At 45.2% G+C, this 10,345-nt stretch overlaps 1 pseudogene; it reads right to left on the bottom strand.

The window, feature by feature from the left end:
* Window positions 1–8,647: 8,647 nt before the first annotated feature.
* Window positions 8,648–9,883, bottom strand: LOC144104140 (uncharacterized; annotated as a pseudogene).
* Window positions 9,884–10,345: the final 462 nt, after the last annotated feature.

Here is a 10,345-nt window from a genome sequence, read left to right as displayed (position 1 = left end):
TGTAAATAGTCTTTGTATAAAGTTTTCCAAGTTTTCTTCCTCCGATCGTCCTCGTCTCTTCTCCGGCCAGTCACGGTACCTGAATCCCAACAACTGGTGGCAGCGGTGGGATGCTGCTACCTGAGACCCAACTACTTAATCGTCTTCTAGTGCGTCACATGACCCGCGGCCACGGAGCGATCATCCCGATCGCGCGCGACCTAGAAGAATGGCAGAGACAATGAAACGCAGGACGCGACGATGTGCGTCGCAGAAGGGATGAACAGAGCAGAGAAGATGAAAGGGCCCGCCATCACGATGAAAGAGATGAGCAGATGATAAGTGGGTGCAGCTAGGTCCACGAAGACTCAGGAGCCACTGGTTTCCAGAAGCCAACGCCGAGCCATGTGGACTCACTCAACGGCACGGCAGGGGTGCTCTGTTATATCATGTGTAAGTGGGTGGTTAGTGCTGTCTCTTGTCAGTGGCGGCGACCTAGGATCAGTGGGGTCCTAGCTCCTCGTGCCTCCCGGGTTCTCATGAATAGGTAGTCAGTAGGGCCTCAGGTGAATCACGGCGGTCTTCGATAGTGTGTTTATTGCCATGTTGTCGTGTGTTCTGGTAGGGCTTGGGGCGGGGCGGAGGATAGCGGCGGTGTCGGGGCGTACCTGGCAAATGTGGGAACGTCGGGATGTGCGAAGCCACGAGCACTCCACAGAAGGCCTCGGGGGACCGCAGGCTACCAAGCTCCACATCGGAATGAAGTTACCCCGCACCTTACGCAAAATGTTACGTGAGAGCAAATCGAAGTACTATACTCGATGACAGATGGAAATAATATGATTTAATGGCGGTGGGTCTGGCACGAGCTCTCCTGCCCGCGACCCCGCTTGCTTTATCCTCTTCTTAATGAAAACAGTATGGTAGTGTCGAGAGCTTCTAGAAGACTGTGGAATGAAATATCTGGACGAATAATGCCGTAGATTACTGCTTAGTAACAAGGAAATAAAATCGAGATTTTTTCACTGACATTCTAAAAGCGGTGAAGAGGAATCTAAGCATATTTAAAAACCAGATGTATGCTTAAGACACAGACGGCGATGTCATTAGCAATATGGACCAGATAGTTAAGGTAGGCGGAGATTTCTGTGCAAATCTATAAAGTAGCCAACGAAATTAGAACGTTAATGAGAGACGCAGTAGCGCACAGATATGGGACATTTAGCCAATAACGAAAGAGGAAGCAAAGAAAACATTAGGAGCAGTGCAGAAGATGAAAGCACCTGGTGAGGATCAGCTGGTAACAGCAGATCTGTTGAAAATTGGCGGGGAGAATGTGCTAGAGAAACTAGTCACCCTGTATACGCAATGCAATATAACCTATAGCGTACCAGAAGCTAGGAAGGACGTTAACATATTCTTAATTCATAAGAAAGGAGATGTAGAGGACTTGAAAACTTACTGACTGATTACCTTATTGTTCATTGCCTACAAGGCATTTACTGAGGTAATTGCTAGTAGAATCACGAGAACCTTAGGCTTCAATCAACCAAATGATGAGGCAGCCTTTCGTAACGGACGATTATTGCACTTTCGATAAGATGATAGTGAAATGCGCTGAATATAACCAAATCCTATATATAGCCTTCTTTGATCACGAGTAAAGCATTTGACTCAGTGGAAACATCAGCAGTCATGCAGGCATTTCGGAATCATGGCGTAGAATAGTCTTATGTGAAAATACTTGAAGACATCAGTAACGATTGCACAGCTGCCATAGTGCTCAGTAATAAAATTCCAATAAGGAACGGTGTCGGGCAGGAAGACACGGTCTCCCCAATTTCACCGCCTGTTTACAGAAGGTGTAGCGAGGCCTGGATTGGGAGCAGTTGGGGACAAGAGTTAACGGAGGATACCTAAGTAATTTGAGTTTCGGTGATGACATTTCCTTGCTAAGTCACTCAGGAAACGAAACTCAAAGCATGACCAATGAGTTAGACAGCGCAGAACGGTGGGCAGAAAACCACAGTAACGTTCAACACTCTCGCAAGACAAGGGCAGTTCACAATTCGCAGCGATGTGCTGGAAGTCGTAATGCAGCACGCCTACTTAGGGCAGGTAGTCATCGCTCATCCGGAATAAAAAATAACAAGAAGAAATAGTTTATGGTTTATGATTGTTTATCTTCCCAAAGCGACTCTGGCTATGACGGACGCCGTAGTGAAGGTCTCCAGAAATTTCGACCACCTGGGCTTCCTTAACGTGCACTGACATCGCACAGTACACGGGCCGCTAGAATTTCGCCACCATCGAAATTTGACCGCCGCGGCCGGGATCGAACCCGCGTCGTTCGGGCCTGCAAACAAGAAGAAATAACTTAACGAATAAGAATGGCATGGAGCTCATATGGCAGGTTCTCTCAGATCATGAATGGCAGTTTGCCAATATCTCTTGAGACAAAAGTATACAAGAGCTGTATCTTACCGGTGCCCACCTATGGCGAAGAAACGTGGAGGCTAACGAAAAGGGTTCAGCTTAAGTTAAGGACAACACTGCGAGCTGCGAAGAGAAAAAATTATGAGTGAAACGTTAAGAGACCGGAAGCGTGCAGAAGAGTTGAGGGAACAATCGCGAATTAAAGTCATCCTAGTCGAAACCAAAAGGAAGAAATGGGCTTGGGCAGGGCATGTACTGCGAAGGCAAGACAACCGCTGGTACTGAAAGGATCCCTGAAAAGGATGCTTGAGGTTGCCTATAACATGATTGCATTCTGTACAGTACAGGCCATAGACCGAGCATGCCGCGTACAAGACCTCAAAAGCGAGCCGACAATTTACAATACAATTTGAAAATCTCCCGCTCCCGCGCCTCGCGGCGACCAGGAGTGCCGGGCTTTCACCCGAATCCGCGCGCAACGCGTCATGCAGCGCTCGTTATGTCAGCAGCGGACTGCTATCATCGGGTCGCGTGCCAGCTGCTGGCGGAGGGGCGCCGACATTTAATTGTGCAAGAAGTGACGAGAGGAGATGTAAATGCGCGAAGTTGCGGAAATTCAAATTTGAACTCTGCTTCCGCAAAACGCATAAAAAAAATTTTTGCTTTACGATATTTTTGACGCGGCGTCCTTTAGCATCCTAGGCATATCGCATCTTTGTTGAGACCCCCTTTCATGGCTCCTTTAAGGATAACGGAGTGAATGCCAAGAGAAGGCAAGCGTAGCACAGGGTGGCAGAAAGTTACATTGGCGGAGGATATTAAGAAGTTTGCGGTGATATGGCGGTCGCAGCCAGCAAACCCTTAGCGAAAAAAAAGGCTGTGCTAAAAATGCATTTCGAACATAATAGATTAATTCCGTATTGATTTTGTATTTTTGTCGCTATGCTTAAATTGCAATAGGAATACTTTCTAAGTATGCTAGCAGTAATATTTTTTAGCATTCTTACAACTGTATACGTTGAAATTATAAGTTTTGCCTGCTCAGTACATTTATTATACACTAAAATATATTAATACGTGCATTAAATATATCACATAACGCCGCAAATATACGAAAAATTTAAGTTTATTACTTTAAAAATATGCTTATTCCTGCTTTGAAAGGTCTTCTAGCCGGGTTTACCGTATGAGATTGATTAATGTTGCTCAGCACAACTTATCTGTGACCCGGCTCTAAGCGACATGCTTAAGAAGCCCATAACTCAGAAAACACGGAGTTGTCAATTTAGAGATTATGATATTGCAAGGTAATTTGATGAAACTTGAACTGGAAAAATGCTGCCACACATCAAAAGCTCACAGAAAGTGTCCAACAAAACAGGAAGCGCTCCCGCAAGCCTAATTCTTGGCTTACTTTATATATATTCCCCGAGAGACGACGGATTGTCTTGCCCGAAGGGGCATTTTTTGCGCACAGACTGTCGGCTAGCAAATTGGCGCACAGGTGCCGGAATGGTCGCTTTCGAATCTGTGGGCGATGTAGAACCGCATTGCTTGTCGTAACCTGCGTCAGGCATCGGTCAAAAGTCCAGCTATCAACCAACAAATAATGGGCGTCTATGGGAGCAGCTCGGCCTTGCCAGTCGGGGTCCTTTACACTGGCATGTTCGGACCCGGAGGTGCCCAAGGCGTCTTGCCGATGTAATGCTATCACATCTCCTCCACACGTAATGCAAATATGTGGTTATCACCTTCATCCTAGAAGTCACCATAAAAGACAGGAGGACAGAAAAAGGAGAGTTTTCTTTGTTCCCTGAAACCTGATTTCGAGCACTAGTTTGTTCCGAGGCATCTTGAAGTGTGCTGAAAATATGTTTACGCGGACTAACCGGTTGTTATAATTTAAGTATACGTTGGACAAAATAATTTCGTATTTCCACGAGTACATCTTTGGTTACAGGTTCGAAAACAGACACAACACAAGGCAGAAAGACGAGACGGAGCGCCACTCACAACTGATTTATTCGAAGGCAACACGCATAAATGTACACCATCTTACACGCAAGGAATACTATCATCTTCAAAGTTGATATGATAGCGAATGGGTGAAAAAATTGTTCTCAGCCGTATACAAAGATATGGACGCGTCGCTGACGCACATGCTTCCTTTGTTTGCAACAAAAAAAGCTTAGATTAACTCCTTGACTTTTGTATCTTTGCTTTTTGATAGAATTTGTTAGATACAAAATCCAGAGAATAAATCGAAGCTTGTATTTTTGCAAAGAAAGAAAGCATGTGCCTCAGACACGTCCATATCTTTCTATAAGGCAGAGAACAATTTTTTCACTCGTTCGCTATCATATCAACTTTGAAGATGATAGCATTCGTTGCGTGTAAGATGGTGTATATTTGTGCGTGTTGCCTTCGAATAAATCAATTGTGAGCGGCGCTCCGTCCCGTCTTTCTGCCTTTTGTTGTCTGTTCTCGCGCCTGCCTGGTTTCGTGCCTGGTTACATGTAACCAAAATTGTACAGTTACCAACTTGTCTAGCAAGACGTTCTTTTAAATGCAAGAACCTACTTTTTGCACATTTTTTAGTGCATTCATGAATACATAATATGTTGAAAATGCAATATATATGTCACACTGCGTATTCCAAACGTATTAGTTTTCACTAAGGGAAAGACGGGGTTAATTGCAGGAACATGGGATGGGCCTCTTCCAGGCAGTGGGCGTAGTCAAGGTGATGATGATGTGACCTTGCACCAATTCGGAAGGAGAATCGATTTCAGTTAACTTCGAGTACATAAGCCTTACAGCTTTCCTTTGCCCGTTTCTAGCCTTTTTTTTTAACAGGTCAGCGCTAAAAAAGAAGAACACAAGGCGAGAAAACGACGACACATCACAAGGGCTCATCTGTGTCGTGTCATCGTTCTCTCGCCTTTTGTTCGTCTTCTTTAGTGCTAACCTGTTTCAAATATGTCTAACCGACCAGCCCAGAAAAAATTTTTCTAAAGGTTCTTTGTATTCGGTGTAGCGTACGGATCCCAGACTATGCACGCTTATTAAAGCTTTCACCTCATTGACGAAAGGTAGCTGTGACGCTTAACGCTATGCAGAATTTTAGGAATGTGTGCCACAGCAAAACCAGTTTTCTATATGCTGTTATACAGACATTGCAAATATGTGTGTTCCAGGATAGCTGATTTGTAATAGTCATTCCTAAATATCTGACAGATGTGAATGTCTTTTGCCCAGAAGACGCGAGGTTGTACCTATATTTTATGTGCTCTTTTCATGTGCAAGGGCGACGGAAACAGTTTTTCATTTCATTTCATTTTAATACCTTAAAGACCCACTAGGGGTATTACATAAGGGGTGGGTACATACAGTCAAATGAACAAGTGTTATGTTGAAAAATGGTTGGTAACAGCTTCGGCGAATGTGGATGGGCATGAGATGGTAGCGATGTCATTGGAGAGGTCGTTCCAGTCTACAGAAACACGGTGAAAAAAAGAAGCGGCACAGGTAAGAGTACGGGCACGGGGGCGAAACACTTGGAAAGGATGACGAATGTGGTGGGATATGCCGGCTGGCGGGGCAATGTAGGGAGCGCAGCGCAGCGAACTATGGAAAAATTTATGGTATAGGCAGAGGCTAGAAATACGACGACGAAGTGAAAGGGGCGCTAAGCTTGATTCCGCTTTTAAAGATGTTACACTGATATCGTACGAATAGGAGGAATGAATGAATCTGGCTGCTCTGTTTTGAAGTGACTCGAGTGCATTGATAAGGTAAACTTGATGAGGGTTCCAAACTGGCGATGCGTAATCTAACTTTGACCTGACAAGAGATATATAAGCTAGTAATTTTACCTGTTGTGGGGCGTGGCGAAGATGACGTCGTAAGAATCCGAGAGTTTTATTAGCCGAGGAAATGACGTTAGTAACGTGTGTAGCCCATGATAAGTTGTTACACAGTGTGACGCCTAGGTATTTGTATGATGAAACGGACTGCAGGTGAACGTTAGCGACTACATATGGGAAATCAAGCGGGTTACGGCGGCGGTGGAAGGACAAACGTTTACATTTATGAGGGTTCAGTTCCATTAGCCAACGGTCGCACCATTCCTGTATACGGTTTAGGTCATCTTGAAGGTTTGTTGGGTCGGAGGCGTTAGTAACTGTGCGATAAACGACGCAGTCGTCCGCAAACATGCGAATATTAGAGCACACATTGGTCGGTAAGTCATTAATATAAATTAGGAATAGAAGCGGGCCTAGTACAGAACATTGAGGGACGCCTGATGTTACTGGTAGCGGATTGGAATTTTGATTGTTAACAACGACAAACTGTGAGCGATTAGTCAGGAATTCTTCTATCCATTTTACTATGTCGGGGGGCAAGTTCAAACGGGAAAGTTTTAGGATTAAGCGTTTATGAGGTACCTTGTCAAATGCTTTTGCAAAATCCAGGAAAATGGCGTCGGTCTGTAGGTTAGAATCGAGATTAGCATGTAAATCATGAATGAATAGGGCTAGCTGCGTTTCACAAGAAAAAGCTTTCCGAAAACCGTGTTGAGACGAATGGAAAAAATTGTTCGAGTCGAGGAAGTTTATAATATGAGTATAGATGACGTGTTCCATTAGTTTGCAGGGCACACTAGTAAGGGAAATGGGTCGGTAATTTAACGGCGAATCTTTGTTACCTGATTTGTAGACTGGAACGACCTTTCCAGATTTCCAATCGTCCGGTAGTTGTCCTGTTGAGAGTGACTGGGTAAAAAGTAAGCATAAGAACTCGGCACAAATATCATTAGTGTTCTTTAGAAGTTTCGAGTTAATATTGTCTACACCAGATGAAGATGAGATTTCCATGTTTCTAATTAAGGACGCAATACCCAGTGAGGAAAATGCGACTACCGGCATAGCATGCTCAAAGAGTAAATTAGATGTATGAAGTTGCGTATCGGTTTCATTAGTAAAGACGGATGAGAACGCTGCGTTGAATAAAGTAGCGCACTCAGAGTCGGTCATAGCCATGCCTGATTCGTCTTTGAGGGTAATCGTGTGTTCATGATGAGGGTTAACGGCTTGCCAGAACTTCCTGGGGTTATCGCTGAACATATTAGGAAGGTCTTGATGAAAAAAGTTGTGCTTGGCGTTATGGATCGCAGATTGATACGATTTTTCCGCAGCGCGGTACTTCGCCCATTCGCTTTGCGCTCCATGGGCTCTTGCTGAGCGGAACAGGCGTTTCTTTTTATTTTCCAACCTTTTAAGACTTTTAGTAAACCATGGTTTGTGTGGATTAGCGTGGAAAGTTATTTGGGGAATGAATTCATTGACTAGGGCATCAAGTTTATTCTTAAATGCTAGCCAGTTCTCATGAATACTTCGTGAATGAAAACTTGAGGAAAAACTTACGAAAAACGCTGTCAGTTCGGCATTCATTATATCATAATTACCTTTGTTGTAAAGGCGGATTGTTTTATTGTATTTTGGGCGCCTAATTGCTTTAAGATCGATGTTGACATGCATAGTTTTGTGATCACTAATCTCAAGGAGGTACGTAATGGGCTGAACGCTATCTGGGCAATTAGTCAGTAATAGGTCTAAAATGTTCGCACAGTTTTGTGTTACGCGCGTAGGTTTGGATATTACTTGAGTAAGGTTAAAATTGTAGCAGAAATCTAGAAATTCCCTTGCTTCGCCATTATTAGTTGTCGGTGCGGGCTGGTGCTGCCAATCAATATTAGGAAAATTAAAGTCGCCAAAGAGGAAGATGTGTGCGTTAGGGTGTTTCGTGATAAGTTTACTTACTGAATTATTAAGCTGACAGGAAAAATCACGAGAGTTATGTGGAGCCCTATAACAGACACCGAGTAAAATTGTGTGTGGTACAGCGTGGCAGTGGAGCCATAAGATTTCCAGGTCGGACGAGTCGTCAATTATCGACATTGATAACTGCTGGCTCACCGCTATCAGTACTCCCCCTCCTCGTGAGTCCTGTCGGTCTTTCCGAAAGACTTGGAAGTCTGGCAAGTCAGTTAGTACTTCGCTATCTGCGATGGGACTGTTCAACCAGGTTTCGGTTAGTATCAGTAGATTGCTGCTAGATGACAAGACAATATTGGAAATAAGTTCGCGCTTGGAAAGGAAACTACGTATGTTGGTGAACACAGGGGAATATTATTGGGGCGGGTTTTTAGTTGTTTGCGAAGAGATGATTGCTAATCTGATTGTGGTGTAGCAATTGTTATTTCTTTCACAGTTTGCGCGATCTCATCAAAAATGTAGCGCCTGGGACCGATATGCAAGGTTTTGTAGCGTAGGGCAAATTTGTCGGAATTAGCTTTAGCAAAGGTGACTAGCTGCTTGCGGACGCTACGAACTCTGTGGGAGAAGTCTTCGCCGACACTGAATTTCGTTCCTTTAAATTTGCGGCCGTTAGAGAGTATTGTGCCTTTGTTTTGTACGAAATAAATTTGACTATTATTGGTCGAGAGCGGTTGGGTTCATGGCGGCCGAGTCGGTGGGCACGTTCTACTTCCTCAGGATGAATGGTTAAGCTCAAGTGTTGAGCGCAGTGACGAATGACCTCTCCCTCAGAGTCCGCAAACGTTTCGGAGGGGTTAGAATCCGGAATTCCATAAAATATGAGGTTGTTACGGCGAGATCTATTTTCACTATCGTCAATGCGGGCCTCAAGGGTTTCAATCTGACGAGATAGCCGAGTATTTTCAGATTTTATAATTTCTAACTCAGATTTTATGGCTGTCATGGCTTCCAAATGTGTCTCAAGATCGGTCATGCGCTTACTTAAACCAGCTATAGCACCGTCAGTGGATATAAGCTGGTTTTTGAGACCTTGCACTTCGGAGATTAGTTGAGTTTGACCGGCGGATAACTTTTTTAGTTCTGCGAATACAGCCTCGAGATTGTTAGGTCCTGGGTTAGTTTCAATATCGCCTGCCAAGATCAGCAAGCAGCGAACAACATGAGCGCATTCAAGCACAAGAAAAATGCAGCATTGCGGGCTCGGCAGCTGCACTAGGAAATAATTGCTACTTCTTTTAGCATACAAGGAATGCGGATAACTAACCTGCTTGATGTAGACAAACGGATTAGTGGTGTGCACGCTTGCACAGCCACCGAGCCCACAAAGCGGCGAAGGCGGTCGATCGCTGCTTATATATCCCGTGGCTGATGTTGCTGGTGATGAGGCTTTCCAGGATGGGCCGGGGAAATGGTATCCAGGGGGAGGCGCTGCCGGGCATGATGAAGTGATGACGTCGGGTTGGGGCCATGCGAAGATGCGATCGTCACTGCAGTAAACTGCAGTGGATGACGTGCTTGCTGGGGGAAGGGCCAACAACGCCGGAAGCAGGGCATTAGCGACGAAGGCGAACACCTGCATGATGTAGACAAACGGATTAGTGGTGTGCACGCTTGCACAGCCACCGAGCCCACAAAGCGGCGAAGGCGGTCGATCGCTGCTTATATATTCCGTGGCTGATGTTGCTGGTGATGAGGCTTTCCAGGATGGGCCGGGGAAATGGTATCCAGGCGGAGGCGCTGCCGGGCATGATGAAGTGATGACGTCGGGTTGGGGCCATGCGAAGATGCGATCGTCACTGCAGTAAACTGCAGTGGATGACGTGCTTGCTGGGGGAAGGGCCAACAACGCCGGAAGCAGGGCATTAGCGACGAAGGCGAACACCTGCATGATGTAGACAAACGGATTAGTGGTGTGCACGCTTGCACAGCCACCGGCCCACCCGAATTAAGAGCCATGCCCCAATGGCCGCATCGGTTTACAGTGTTATCAAGGCCAGTATTGGCGTCACGTTGATGTTGATTATTTAAGATTTCACGGAATAACATTCTAATCATCGGCGTACAATCAGATCTGACACCAGGATAAACTT

The sequence above is a fragment of the Amblyomma americanum genome, chromosome 9 (assembly GCF_052857255.1).
Source record: "Amblyomma americanum isolate KBUSLIRL-KWMA chromosome 9, ASM5285725v1, whole genome shotgun sequence".
NCBI classification, from domain to species: domain Eukaryota; kingdom Metazoa; phylum Arthropoda; class Arachnida; order Ixodida; family Ixodidae; genus Amblyomma; species Amblyomma americanum.
This window is presented reverse-complemented; position numbering and strand designations above follow the sequence as displayed.